Source organism: Bactrocera latifrons, unplaced genomic scaffold (genome assembly GCF_001853355.1).
Source record: "Bactrocera latifrons isolate USDA-ARS-PBARC rearing strain unplaced genomic scaffold, ASM185335v1 scaffold_78, whole genome shotgun sequence".
In the NCBI taxonomy this organism is placed as follows: Eukaryota; Metazoa; Arthropoda; class Insecta; order Diptera; family Tephritidae; genus Bactrocera; species Bactrocera latifrons.
The window spans coordinates 258,743-274,484 of record NW_017537467.1 but is presented as its reverse complement, the minus strand read 5'-3'; the positions used below and the strand labels follow the sequence as shown (position 1 = coordinate 274,484).

General features: G+C 36.0%; 1 protein-coding gene across 3 annotated transcripts in view; it reads left to right on the top strand.

The window, feature by feature from the left end:
- The window catches only part of LOC108976562, a 264,077-nt gene that overhangs the window by 59,513 nt on the left and 188,822 nt on the right, over positions 1–15,742 (top strand). For all 3 annotated transcript variants that reach the window (XM_018945761.1, XM_018945760.1, XM_018945756.1), the window contains exon 2: positions 9,499–9,683. The gene's annotated coding sequence lies outside the window, so the exon portion shown is untranslated. The remainder of the gene's footprint in view (positions 1–9,498; positions 9,684–15,742) is intronic.

The window sequence follows — 15,742 nt, the reverse complement described above, 5'->3', positions numbered from 1 at the left end:
GATGGAGCAGACGTTCCATTGCCCGACCAGGAAGAAGTTCGAATAGCAATTACCCGCCTGAAGAACAACAAAGCGGCGGGGGCCAATGGATTGCCGGCCGAGCTATTCAAACACGRCGGCGAAGAACTGATAAGGAGCATGCATCAGCATATGGTCGGACGAAAGCATGCCCAACGATTGGAATTTAAGTGTGCTATGCCGAATCCACAAAAAAGGAGACCCCACAATCTGCGCCAACTACCGTGGGATAAGTCTCCTCAACATTTCATATAAGGTTCTATCGAGAGTATTGTGTGAAAGATTAAAGCTCACCGTCAACAAACTGATTGGACCTTATCGGTGTGGCTTTAGACCTGAAAAATCGACAACCGACCAGATATTCACCATGCGCCAATTCTTGGAAAAGACCCGTGAAAGGAGAATCGACACTCACCACCTTTTCGTCGATTTTAGAGCTGCTTTCAACAGCACGAAAAGGAGCTGCCTTTATGCCGCGATGTCTGAATTTGGTGTCCCTGCAAAACTTATACGGCTGTGTAAAGTGACGTTGAGCAACACCAAAAGTTCCGTCAGAATCGGGAAGGACCTCTCCGAGTCGTTCGATTCCAATCGAGGTTTCAGACAAGGCGACTCCCTATCTTGCGATTTCTTCAACCTACTTCTGGAGAAAATAATTACAGCTACAGAACTATATAGAGAAGGTACAATCTTCTATAAGAGTGTACAGCTGCTGGCGTATGCCGATGATATTGATATCATCGGCCTCAACACCCGCGTCGTTCGTTCTGCTTTTTCCAGAATGAATAAGGCAGCAACACAAATGGGTCTGGCAGTGAACGAGGGTAAGACGAAATATCCCCTGTCATCAAACAAACGGTCGTCGCACTCGCGACTAGGCTCTCACGTCACTGTTGACAGTCTTTGAAGTCGTAGATAATTTCGTCTATCTTGGAACCAGCATAAACACCAGCAATAATGTCAACCTGGAAATCCAACGCAGGATAACTCTTGCCAACAGGTGCTACTTTGGACTGAGTAGGCAATTGAGAAGCAAAGTCCTCTCTCGACAAACAAAAACCAAACTCTAAAAGTCACTCATAATACCCGCCCTTCTATATGGTGCAGAGGCTTGGACGATGACAACAACTGATGAGTCGACGTTGCGAGTTTTCGAGAGAAAAGTTCTGCGAAATATTTATGGTCCTTTGCTCGTAGGCCACGGCGAGTATCGCATTCGATGGAACGATGAGGTGTACGAGATATATGGCGACTTTGACATAGTTCAGCGAATTAAAAGACAGCGGCTACGCTGGCTAGGTCATGTTGTCCGGATGGACGAAAACACTCCAGCTCTGACAGTATTCGGCGCTGTACCCGCCGGGGGAAGCAGAGGAAGAGGAAGACCTCCTCTCCGTTGGAAGGACCAGGTGGAGAAGGACCTGGCTACGCTTGGAATATCCAATTGGCGCCACGTAGCGAAAAGAAGAAACGACTGGCGCGCTTTGTTAACTTGGCTATAATCGCGTAAGCGGTGTCTACGCCAATTAAAAAGAAGAATCGAAAAGTCACTGTCGGATACAATATACAGTGGCAGTCAAAAAGCTGAAAATATAACAACAACAAACAATATCAATACGTAGTAATATTTTTGTGGCACCAGATAAGTAGCAGGAATATACAGGAATGCATGAAATTCATGAAATTGTTAGCTATAAATACTGAAATTTCGCCTGCATTACACGGCTCAAACATAAACGGAGGATGGCGAACGAAAATGATGCAACTAGCAATAAAGCCATTGCCCCGATTGCGTCTGTAAAGATGTATCCCACTAACGAATCTCCTTGATCTGCACGTACAAGTGATGCAAAAGCAGAATGATCGCGGCAATCGTCTGATAGATTACATGCGCGAGCGCCTAAGTCATCGATCAGTAAGCAAGCAAGAGGTTTCCAGCAGCCAGAATGTTGAAGTGAGCAACCAAGTCTGCTTGCAACACTGACAGACAAGTTGGCGCTACCACTGGCTGCGCAGTCGACGGTGGTCTGGTTTACCATATACGCTTTTTTGCCAATGGTAGGGTCGGTCAGTTTTAAAATCAACGCCAGCTGCAACTGACAATACGTATACCCATTCGGAAAGTATTTGTTTGCCTACTTTTGATCCACGCCTGTCAATGAGTTTGTTAACTGAAAGCGCGCGATTGTGGTATGTGGTAGATTGCCACCACTGCCGTCTCCATAACTGATTCTGCCGTTTTAACCAACCACGTTTTTATACAATTACCACCAGCAGCAACACCTCCTCTCCAACCACCGCTGCTATCAGCTACCGGTCACTCTGTATGCAAGAGTTGATGTTATATTTTTGTTGCTGTTGGCTTTAGTAAAAAGTCTGAAATTGCATACTAAACGGTTATAGACGTATCACAGATTCGACACCAAGCGGCAAGGAAAAATCGAAACCCACCGCATTTGATGACGGCGTAGAAAACGAAGGCAGAAAACTCAGCGGCAGCTGAGGGTGTGTATGTCAATACAGAGTGGTGGAAAATGTTGGCCTCTAGCCATTGGTTATACTGAAACTGAGTAACGCCTTTGAAATGTTTTATGCATATTAACAACGAAAATTGTAGTGGCGAGCAACAGTTGCGGACGAGTTGCAATAGACACTTCTGGCGTAACAATGTGCAATTCGAAAATCCACATCAAATTTCGAAGCAAAAACTATTAGTGCAGCTGAGTGAAGGGGTGGCCTGGTCTGATTTGATTTCGAAGCGGTTTCAACATATAATTCCGCTTTATACTGATTTCACTGAAAGATAAGCGAATTCATTCAAACTTAAAATTGTTTTGTTTGTTTATGAAAATCACCCAAAAAATAGATTAAATCATGCTATGGCTGAATTTTTGAAACATAAAATGAAAAATTTGTGTAGCAGTGTCGCACCAATGCGTTTCCAGCTGACGGGGTGAACATACGAGTATATATGTACATGTGAACTCATAACTTCAATGATATAGTCGTAGATAATCAAGATTATACATACTTTCATATTCTGAAAATGCTCTACTAAATTTGCCACGAAATTCATCGCGATGGAAAAGTAGAAGACCCCATAAAATATACAATTATATGGTACAAATGATAAGGGTGACGTGCTGAGTCTATTTTGTCATTTCTAGGCTCCATAGGAAGGTTAAGTACGAAGATGGGCAAAATCGGGCCACTGCCACGCCCACAAAATGGCAAAAACCGAAAACTTATAAAGTGCCATAACTAAGCCATAAATGGAGATATTAAAGTGAAATTTGGCACAAAGGATCGCATTAGAGAGGCTCATATTTGGACGTAATTTGTTTGGAAAAGTGTTCGTGGCCCCGCCCCCTACTAAGTTTTTCGTACTATTGCTATGTCAACCAAACTCTACAGAGTCGTTTTCTTCCGGCATTTTCGTATACAGTTCAAAAATGGAAAAAATCAGATAATAACCCACCTCCCATACAAAGGTTATGTTGAAAATCACTAAAAGTGCGTTAACCGACTAACAAAAAACGTCAGAAACACTAAATTTTACGGAAGAAATGGCAGAGTGAAGCTACACCCAGGCTTTTTTTTTTGATTGAAAATGGACGTGGCGTCGCCCACTTATGGACCAAAAACCATATCTCAGGAACTACTCGACCGATTTCAATGAAATTCGGTATATAAGAAGACCCTGATGACATGTACGAAATATGAGTGAAATCTCTGTATAATATATACATTAGGAACCAATAATGATAGCGGAATAATACTTTACACAAATACGGTATTTGATGCGAGAGTGGAAAATGTTCGTTGACACCCGAACCTAGCCCTTCCTTAATTGTTATCTTTAGATTTGCATTTATTTATTTTTTAAGGAGTTATATACAGTTAGTCGAAAAAAAGGCATTTTTCAAGAATTTTTTCTAAGCAAACTCTTTGGTTTATTGATTTAAAACTTGGCAGGTATATTATGGTGACCTTAGAATATATTCACATATTTGTTACTGAAAAAAATAATTATCGGGAACGTTGGTATTGCCAATTTTGCAGAGGTCCGCAAAAAAAGGCCTCTTGCGGTGAGCACGATATCTCTGGACTGAATCATCTAAAATACAAAAACCAAATAAATTTCATTAATATAATAAATAATCTAGTGATTGATGGAAGGAATTAGCAAAAAAAAAATTGTTTGACAAAATGGCGGCAAAGCAAAAGGTTCGATTTTCGACCAAAATTCGGGTCTTTAACTGCTTATAAAAATAAGAAATTTTCATCGGATGGGGAAATCCTTCGATTAATTACTAAAAAATATAGTTAAGAAGGTTGTGTCCGATCTGTTCAGCCGTTTCTGAGAAATCTTACGCACCGACTTTGAAAACGCAGTTTCGAGAAAAACGAGTTTAAAGTTTTGAAAGCACTTTGCATGTAGTTAATTTTTTTCGCTAATATGTCTATAACTACGAAAATATTCGTCGGATCGACTTTAAATTTTGTGTGTATATACTCAGATATATATACATTTAAATGCAAAAAAATCGATTTTTTGAAAATCCTTACTGTATATAACCCCTTAAAGCAAACATGAATATAATTTGGCTATTCGTTCTTGAGTTACATATACATGTTTTAACTAATATACATACATATTTGACTAAACTTTCTGTTTAACTGAGATTTTATTTTTATTCATAATACTACATCTATCCGTATCTGTTAAAATTCAAAGTATCTACCATATCTGAAGACTATGGAAATGTTAGCTAAAATTGATCCCAACCGTTCCATATACATCTATGTATTTAAAAATAGTATGTATGAATATGGGCATATGAAATGCAATATATTCAGTATTAAGTGAACTAACTAAAGAGATGCTCCATTCCGTTCCTCGCAAACACATACATATGTCTACATGCAATAAACGGTTAACACTCGCGGTGCAAATCAAAATATTTAAAGGGAAAGCAAAAATAGCAACGCTTTGAGGGAAGTGTACTTTTTTATAACACAAAAAATTTGAAGCATGAAATAAGAAAACCAGTATAACATAAAAGTAAAAATTATAAAATGTGCAACGAAGCGCGACCATTAACGACAGTAGAATTGTGTAATTGGAGCACTAAGAAGAAATTTGAGACGCGAAATACCAGGCCAGCTGTAACAATTGCGCACAAACAAACCTTGACTTAATTAGGAAAGCCGGCTGCGATTGTGTTGCTAGATGGTTGCTTACCGGTTGATGCCACTAAATACAAACGCCATGTAGTTGCGGCTTGGCGGAGGAAAACAAAAAAGAAAACTGTTAACAATTACTACCACATAAGCGCAATGTAAATTTGCGCGCTGATGCCAGTCAGCCGGGCAATTATTCAAACGAGGAAATCAACAACGCGGCAAATGAGAGAAATTCAATGAAACTGTTATCAATCTTATTATCACGTTTATCTAACAGATGCCAAAACACTCAGCATGTCGATCGCGCCAAAAGATAGCGAACGGAATTGGCGGCAAAACGAGATTTTGTATGCATGAAGTAGGCAAATCGGCAAATCATTCGTGCAACATGCGACAACACTCGCTTAATACTACATGAGGTAGCATGCAACGTTGGCAAAAAGTGGTCGCAAAAGCTTTAAATGACGAAGATGAACAAGGAGCTGTCTGGCTCTTTACACAGTGAATGTTCGCTAGCTTGATTGCTTGTCTGATTACACAAACAAATAGGCGAGTAGGGGCAGAGACGCAGAGTTGCGAATACAATTCAATTGGTGCCCGTTGTTGGAAATTATCATATTAACACTAATCTTATTTGGTTAACTCCAATATTGGTACAAAGCTGACATGTTCTTTTTTTTTTTTTTTTTCTGAGCTGTGCTAAAATGGCTCCGTGGGAAATTCCGTATACTTCTCTAGATGAGAAATATAAATACACAGCGGCGACTCCATGATAAACCTTGAAAGTCGCAACAGACAGACAGCCAAGCATTAGCTGAAATTAGAACTGATTTCTAATGTTTTGTGGATTGTTTTCAATTTCTACCTTTTAACAGTTAACGAGCTTTTCACAATTGGAATTTTTTCATTTTAGTAGAAAAGTCTATCCTAAAACAGTTCGGCTATATGTTCTATCAAAATTGTCGCTTTCCAATTAAAGGGTTCTTACATTACAGAAAAACCAATTTAATTGAAAAGCGATCTAATGCTAGTTCTGTCCTTACGTAATTACCTTCATCATCTTTCAAACTAAAGCTGGCTTACGGCCAACTAAATAGAAATGTTATAGTGCGCTAACGTCATAAGGGGAAGAACAAGAGCTATTCAGAGGCAAACTAACTACACTCAACAGCACGACAGGGAGCATTATTTATGTATTATATGTATATATATCACATATACAGTACCCCGCCAACCCATTAGAAACAGGGACAATCATTCATATAGTTTTGCGTTCAAAGTCAAATAAACCAAAAGTTATTAGGATATGTGAATGTAATTTTTTTTATAATATTTATTTGAAATATCATACTTTCATAAAATTAATAAAAACTTAAATTTATTTGGTATTTGGTTGACAAACCTTTGCTTTTATTAACAGCCTTCACTATTTGAGGCATTCCATTTAAACAAATATCACCATTATTTTTAAATCTGGATCATTTATGCACACATACCTTATGTTATCTTTGAGTGGGGCTATTGTGATATTTTTCGGGAACATACCTTTGTTTTAAGAAACGTTCAACAGTTTTCGGTGGGGCTTAGGTCGGTTGAAATGCCCGCCTAAGGTAATATATTGATATCCAAATTGTGAAGGATATCAGTCGTTCGTCGGGAGGTGTGGCAAGGCACCTCAGCAGGCGTATAAGAGTACTGGACTGCTGAAACCCTTCAGTGTTACCAAATATGGTACAAAACCATCTTGAAGTACATTGGTGTACTGCTCACTAATCATAGTTCCTTCAACAAAATAAATTAGTCCAGGACCTTCCACCAATATGCAGCTCTAAATCATTACGTTGGGGGGATATTTTACCGTGTTTTGAATGCAGTTATCTACATAACGTTCAGACGGTCTACGACGCACAAGCCTTCGTCGCTAAAGTAAATCTTTGTAAAGGAGAAAGTCATGTTAAATAGCAGCATAACTTTGAAAGGTGGACTTTCGGGGAACTTTCATAACTTTTCATGTTTACCTTGTTTCAATCCACCTTTGTATAGTTCTGATGAAGTTTGACCCTTACCACTCCTTGATTTTTCATTCGCTCGGTCAATTTTGATTTCTTTTCTGTACGGCGGTTTTAAGGTTTTTTTTCTGAAAAGATGCGTTCACCATTTCTTTGCGATATTTTTTCATGGACATCATTTAGCTTCTTTTAATTTTATCTAGCTGTTTTGCTGCGCAAGTACAGAGTGAACCTCATTACTTTACGTCGAATGGGCTCAGATATTTTCCCATTTTGGGCAGCATTTTGCTGCATACTTGTGCGACCAACGGTGCAATATTTGAATGTATGCACAATTTTCGGGACTCGAGGAACAGTAACTGCAGTCATTCCATTTTTTTTTTTTTTTTTTTTTTTTGTTTTCTGTAGGATGTTCTGTTATATTTGAAAAGTGCAGCAATAGCACTTTGGGTTTTCTTTGAAATGTCCGATTTTGTACCTATTTCCTAAAAAGTTAATTTTTTATTGCTTATATTATAATGCTTCAGAAAACTAAAAAAGAAATACCTTCCTAATACATAAAACTCTGGAAACTCTGAAATAAAAGTCAAACATTTATAAAAAAAATTCGTTTCCTTCCACTACGCCACTCAATTTATCTCTGATGAGTCATAAATCACAAATGCTAACTCCAAGTGAAGTAAATATTTCAATATAATTTCATATTTAAGTCCCGCTAATAGCAACGGTACATTTGTTTAATATTTGACACGTGGTAACATGTAGTGCATAGTCTACTTAATGCTTAGGCAGTGGAAAAAATTCAAGTTTTTCGCCTAGAAAACTGTCCAAGAATGTTATTCGTAAATTTTTACATATATTTACCCTGTTTCTAATGGGTTGACAGGGTACTGTATACTCACTCCTCCACACAAAACCAAAAGTAACAAAAAAAAAAATTAGTTTCATTATCAGTTATTTTTATCGCTGCAATAACGATGGCTTCAATGTCTTAGCCATATCGTATGCAGATAAGATTACAATTATGGGCGAAATTAACAAATGACTCTATGCGGTAGGAGAAATTAGAGGGAATAAATGAAATATGATTAGTGCAGTGATAAGTGAAAGTGTTGTTGTTGTTTGAACGATGATTCAATCGAATATGTGCGGAAAAAAGAGTGTGTAACGAAGAGAGTGCAGCAACGGAATATCAACGGGCGAAATTCAGTTAAATAAAATGGATTGGTAGCTGTCTGATTGTAAATAAATTGGAATGTGCAGATATTTCGCAAGCTACTTCCATAAACACATAAACCAGTAATAAACAAAATATAAAAAAATCGTAATAATAAATTAGGAAAGTAAAAAAAATTGATCGTATCGCCGTTTAGTATTTTTTTTGCGCAGTAATTGAAAAGGTTTTATTAAAATTTCTTATTATTTCAAAGATACATATATATTTTATAAAGATTTTGTGAAATTTCCAAAGGAAAATAAAGCTCGGTCATTACGATGATGACGAGAGAACTTCTTAAAGGTTCATCAAAAATTAAAAATGTGTTATAATTAACACCAAAAACTGTGTATTGAAAGAAGGAAAAAAGCGAATATTCCATTTTTGGAATTTGATGAAATTTTTCTCTGTTCTGATCTGTGTACAATTTAATTAAGATCTGTCGAGAAATCTTGAGAACCAATTTAGAAAACACAGTTTCCAGAAAAACCAAAAATTTCCAAAATTTTCAAATCTGTGCCTACACCTAAACAAAATTTTTGAAGCCGTGAGACCCATGTAACCCCTTAAGTATTTATTTAAAATATTNGCCTACACCTAAACAAAATTTTTGAAGCCGTGAGACCCATGTAACCCCTTAAGTATTTATTTAAAATATTGTACAGAAGAAATGTTTGGCTTGTGTACTTAGTTTTTTCCGCTCAATTGCAAATTATCTTAACATTTGATTTTCCAATTAGAGTTATTTATTACAAACGTCGTGATGAGCTTCCTTTTCCCAATTTTATAGTTCTAACTGCGTCAGGTAATGTCAATAAATTTTTGTGGAACTCGTTTTAGTATATAAAATAATATATCATCATTCTATTTTTTACTTTAATGTCTGCCAGTATAATAATTTTTTTTTTGTTAGTCCAGTTTTATACACAAAAAGAATTGTTTGTTTAAGGACAATATTATACTTTTATTAATTTTAACTTTTCTCGTTTTTCTTTTATTGTGTTTTTTATTATATTGAACCTTATTGAAGAATTAAATATAATAGCATTATTCCTTATTTTGTTGCAGATTCCGCTAATTTTTCGTCGAAATAATTAAATCTTTTGTTTGAAATTTGGATTAAGTTGAAAGCGTTTTAGCGTCTTCTGTGTACATATGAAGAAAGTGTAACTTTAGGTAACGGTGCATTGGAATATTCAGCATCTGGCGCCCAGCAGGCATTTTGTTTCTCAACCAGCAACAACAAAAATTTGGTAAGTTTAATTGAAATACATATCTACATTTGGTCTTTATCTTCATAACCGACTCGAACCAAGAAGATTTCCGCTGCGCGGAAAGGGTTTTTGTGTTGCCTAAAATATATAGTAGATATAAGTGTTATTTGCTTTCTTGTTAATTACCTGCTGTGTTGTTGTTCAACAGGTGAAAGGCCCACTGAGCTACGCGGGTGGTGCGATTATCCGAATGAATGTATCGAAAGCGAACTTTATTAGCAAACAATGGCCCCAAATTAGCGAGGGATAATGCAATGAGTAGGTGCTAATATTTGCCCCACTTACAGGCAATTTATGTTCAATGATACTTTTGTTGCTCCCAGTTATAAAGGAAATTTTGGTAGAAAGTTTTATAGTTGGACAGCCAGTTTTCGCTCTCAACTATTTCTGCTGTTTTCTGATTTCGGAAGTAATGAAATTTTCAGTAAACCTATATCCATCAAAAAAATACTGTGATGTCATATCTTGAATTAAGCGTATGTATATATGTAAACGGGTGATAATTAATTTATTCATAAACCAACTTGATATGCGTTTATGTGTGATAACGTACTTAAAAGTAATCAACTCCACGCTGTAACCTTGGATATTTGGAAACTTATTTAATTCATTAAACATTTTGAAATACAAAAATCGTCTTTTCAACTCGCATTAAACTTGAATATTTTATTTTTATTTGTTAATTGTGCTAATTAAAAATTATCATATTACAAATTCCATAATTAAGTCAACGGACAATTCGAACCATTTCTGTGCTTTTGCTTTGAACTAACTTTATTTGATCTTATCTCATTCATTCTTCGGAGGCAAAAAACTACCTACTAATTAATAAGAAACAATTTAAGTATACCAGTAATAAATTATTTAATCTAATTTACATATTATTATTGTAGTTCTAAATCTGCTGATAAAAACTGATGAATTTAAAAATTACAACTCGCACAAACATCTGAATATAAACTTTAAACTTGATATTATATACTTATATGAGCTTAATATAATTTAAAGTCTATATATAATATATGGCCATGAAGTTCGTACTATTTTTTTGTATTTTTTGAATTTCAAATGAAAATTAGTTCGCGCATACGAGCCCATAGTTCTTATTGACTATCAACTGTTGACGCTGTAGGTGGAACTGCTCGAGTATAATAATGTCAGAGTTGATTTTATTTTAATCAGATTGAGTGGAGTGGAATAAACATAGAGTGAACTAAATGCATTGCTGGTGACATTATCATCCCGTCAATATCCGTATATTCATCTAGTGCTAGTCCAACAAATTGAATACAATGATTTCCATCCTCGTGTGTATATATACGCAAGTGCTCGGTTAATATCGTGTTTTGAATAAACCGCTAATAGTTTGCTTGACTTTAAAGCAAACATTTCGAATATTAAGCAAAATTATTGGCACCCTACCAAAATCGGGTTAAAAATTTCGTCTAATAGAGAGGACTGATGTTAATTAAAAACCTCGAAACCTTTCTCATGATTTTGATTCTTCAAAATATCGACAGATTCTAATGATGGCGCCAATGTGATCGAACTAAGCCATACAATCTTTCATATATTCAATATTTAAATTTACTACGTTGAAAACCTTTTATATTTCATAATTTGACAGCGCACGCCAGAATGAAAAAATTCTGCCCACTCACAACGTCGTAGATCACTCCAAGAAGAATTTCGTGAAGGATGTCCAAAATCAGTACTTATCCCGGACACAATGGTATTGATGCTGTGCGCAAACCAAAATTGCAAAATCGTCATATGACTTATCATAAGATTAGGCCAAATATAGGTATTAGTGGGACCAGCGAGAAAAATGTAAACAAAATTCGATAGCGCTGCTTTGTAACAAGTGGCATCGCTGGGTATAAGCCGGGTATAAGCCCACGAAGCACTTTCAAACACTTTTTTGGAAAAACTGGACATTTCACCACCATGTTTTTGCCAGTTACCTTTCCAAATCAGGAAGAAACAAGCACCGAACACGGATTACTCTTCACCACGAAAACATCGACTGAAATAACTGCATTTTGCACTGCACTTAAAACTTCTACTTGATGAGTAGTGCAACGTAGAGTTGGTACTGAATGACTTCTTTTTATTAATGTGCTCATAAAATTATCTAAGAGGTCTTGCTTGTTTTGAAAATGCATTAAACATAATGCCAAAAGTAATCCGACAATTAGTCATGCTAAAGTGAACAGATTGAAAATATTTTAAAATAACAGTAAAGCGATTTTCGATGGCTAATATTCCTTGCTCCCTAATCCCAAAATATAAAACGCAATCTACAATTTGTACGAAAAGTATTGCGAATTTTCAGTTTTCGGGGGTCACGTGTGTTCCATTTTCGATTATTTTATTGTGTTATGTTGGTACTTATATCCCTAAGTTCTGTTGACAATTACGGCCATTTTGAATTTCTATTTAATTGTTGACAGTTGTTTGTTTGGGCGTTTTTAGGCTCGTCTTCGATTTGTGCTTATTCCAAAAAATTCCGAATGTTAACTGTTGCTCACGGACAAAAGCAACGTTTATCGGCGGTAAAAAATGTTTTCAGAGCGTAGAGAAGATGTAAACAACTAGTAGCACGTCAAGAAAATACGAAAACGTTATTGGAGTGAAGAAAATGCCAATAGTATTGGTTAAAAGAGTGTTTTAGTATTGGGAAAGATGCTGCAGGAGAGGCACTTATCTTGGAGTAACTACTTAGAAGAAGATGCATAGATACCCATGAAGAAAGAAAATTGTTCTTATTGTATATAAAATTCGTGAAAACTTTTAAGCAAGCTTCGTACATAGTTGCATTTACGTTTACGTTAAAATAGTGAGTACTATATTTGGGCGCACGTGTATCGCATCGCAGATGGATGATAAAATTCACAGACAAATTAAAAATGAAAATTCTTGTTATCGTGAGCTGTAGGTCCACATCCTTTTATTCGATTCAATTTTTCTGCCCCATAGTATGTGTTTATTTGTTTGTAAAAAATATAAAAAAGAGGAAAACAAGACAACAACTGGCTTTGTGCTATGCAAGAAGTGTGGCAACCGCACACAAGCTATGGCAAACTCCTCCATTCGCAGCTTCCACCACACCCCCGGTTATGCCAAAACGCTGCGCACAAACTAGTTTGCTTTATATGAGAATTTATTTATTAATTCGACAAATCGGTATGCGGAACTGGAATGCCAGACTGCTCCTGCTGTTGGAGTAGCATGTTGCCAACATGCAAGAAAGCAAGCAGCAACTTCATTGGCAGCGAGATAAAATGCTGAAAATAGGAGCAACTAAAAGGATTTAATAAATTTGCCGATTTTCAGCAAATGTTGCAGCAACATTCAGTTGGTGTCAGTGGCTGCTACTGCGGCCACATGTAGTTGCAATTTGCACATCCATGTTCTGGCAAATGTTAATCGCTGTGTACGCCAATCAATGATGGCAATAAATTTTCTAACACCTTGTTGTGCGTGATTCACTTTGAGCGGCCACAGGTACGGGGAAGAACGTCAACTTTGCGCCTATTTTGCTATTTTGGGTTGCTCTAACGCATCGCTCTGAGTCGAAACTCGTTGGCTATTGGGTTTCGATCTCTCGATCGAGATTTATGTGATAAAAAATAAATAACAAAATAAAATGTTGAGAAACGTGGACGAAAAAAGTCAAACAATCTTTTTGGCAAATCGTGCGACGTAGTTACGCACCAACAGAACGGCAACACTCAAGTAAGCAAATATGTCAGGCATGTGAAAAAATTTTGAAAATACTTGAAATTGTTAAGTTTCAATTGCCACCGAAGTTAAGTGCGAAAAGATTTTTTTGTTTGTTGAAATTTTGTTGTTTGTTGGTGTGATATAAAAGGTGTTGCAGCCGAGACAACGCCTGAACAGCAACACAAAAAATTGCATAGACAAACTCAAGTATAGCGGCAAGCTCTCTTAGCATTGTCTATTTTGGTTTTGTAGTTTTATTTAGTTTTTCTGACGCTTCAGCGCAACAACAAAACAAGTTTACAACTCACCTGACCACTCAAAGTCAATGAGCACGCGCATTGCCTACTGCTTACCCTCCGCTCAGTCTCTTCGCCCTGTCTCGGCATTTCTACCTGCTTTTCCAGTGTAACGCTGTCAATGGGCGTCGTTTCAGATTTATCGCACTCACTAGCAACATTGTTTGCTGCTTTTGATTATATTGTCTTTTAAGTTTTATTTCATATAAAAAATGCTCCAAAACTTTTTTCGATTCGTGCTTGAGAGCGCATTTACTTGATGACCTTGATGGGGACAGGCAGGTGATCGCGTTTGGAGAGCACAATGAAGTGCCTTGTAAAAAATGTTGTGAATTGAATAGATCAATGATAAATATTTGTGTAATAAAATTTTACATTGAGGTGAGGAAATCGAAACCAACTATAATACCGAATATTTACATATGTACATATATAAAATGTTAAATACGTATATTTAAAATAACGAAGTTCTAAAAATAATAAATGCTGCAATTATCAATAAATCTCTGGATAGTTAATGAACAGAACTTATCTACGGACCAGAGTCCTTTATATTTATAGTGTTAATTATAGAGTTGCTTTTCCCAGTTGCCCAGTGGTACAATGTGTTATTAAAATATTGTGTAACCAGCTGCATTAGATGTATTTATTAAAATTCTTTTTATAACTGAATAGGAACGAATTCCTCGTTTCATTTACTGAATATTTTAAATAAAGCAAATTCCATTCCGGAAAGAAGTCAGGGAGCAAACAAAGTAGTATGAAAAAATCACTCACCAAAAACAAATCAACACCCAATAAACCAAAGGCGATGCGTCGTCTTCGAAATGAGATCCATTCTTCTAAAAACTTTAAGTTCAATTCTTACCATTTCGGTAACGAGTAGTTATCTTTACCCTATAAACTTGTATATGGCTGGTTAGAATATTAAATTTTTTTTGGATGATAATATATGGATGGTAGTATATTGTTATTATATTTTATATAAAATTTTTTTTGGATATATTATTATTATTATTATTTTTTTGATCTAACCAAGAATTATTGATATATCCAAACAAGAATATTGATTCGACGAAAATTATTTTTTATCTTTGCCCATAAACTAAGGTTAAATAGAATTCGAAACGATTGTAAATAATATTTTCGAATAAAACAGCTGCAGATGTATGCTGGAGCGTTGGTCATACGGTTTTTCTGAATTGGCATATCAATAATGCAACCTGCCACAGTACCCGGTGGCTTTGACGCGTTAATTCCTCGTTGACCTAGTTTCTCTCATAAAAAGCGTGTACTAGTTGCACTTGTAGGTACATATGTAGACAGGCCTATACAATCCTATGTGCTAAATGTATTAGCACAAAAGTGAGTATAATTGTATGCAAATCTTGTTTGAATGCTATGTTTTGCGCTGCGTCATACGAAGGCCGTGTGTTTACGGCATTTTACACAATCCAATTTGTATTTAAATTAATTAAAATTGCAGTTGTTACTTTTATTTTCAATAGCTGCCGTTGCTTCGTTCGTTCACAGATTACGTCGAATAATTGATTGCATTTTTTCAACGATCAAATTTGAAAATTTCCACTCGAGTAAAGCGCAGAATTTTAATATTTACGAGACGATTAGGCTATTTACTTTTAATTTTGATTAATAGAAGTACTTAACTTCTGTAATCGAACGACATACAACAGTAATGACTATATAATGAGTCGTAAATTTAAGTTTAAAACCATTTAACAGAAATGGTTTAATGCCTTAACCAAAATATTAAAATTTTCAATAAAATTTTGCAAATATCTCTAAAGTTGCTGAACTTTATTTTTTTGTTTTAACAAACATTCTAGAATAGACTTAGGAGTGTTATAAACTTTTTCCATCGGAAATAAACTAAATCTATGGTGTGAGATTCTAAGCGCTTCTTCTTCTTCTTAATTGGCGTAGACACCGCTTACGCGATTATAGCCGAGTTAACAACAGCGCGCCAGTCGTTTCTTCTTTTCGCTACGTGGCGCC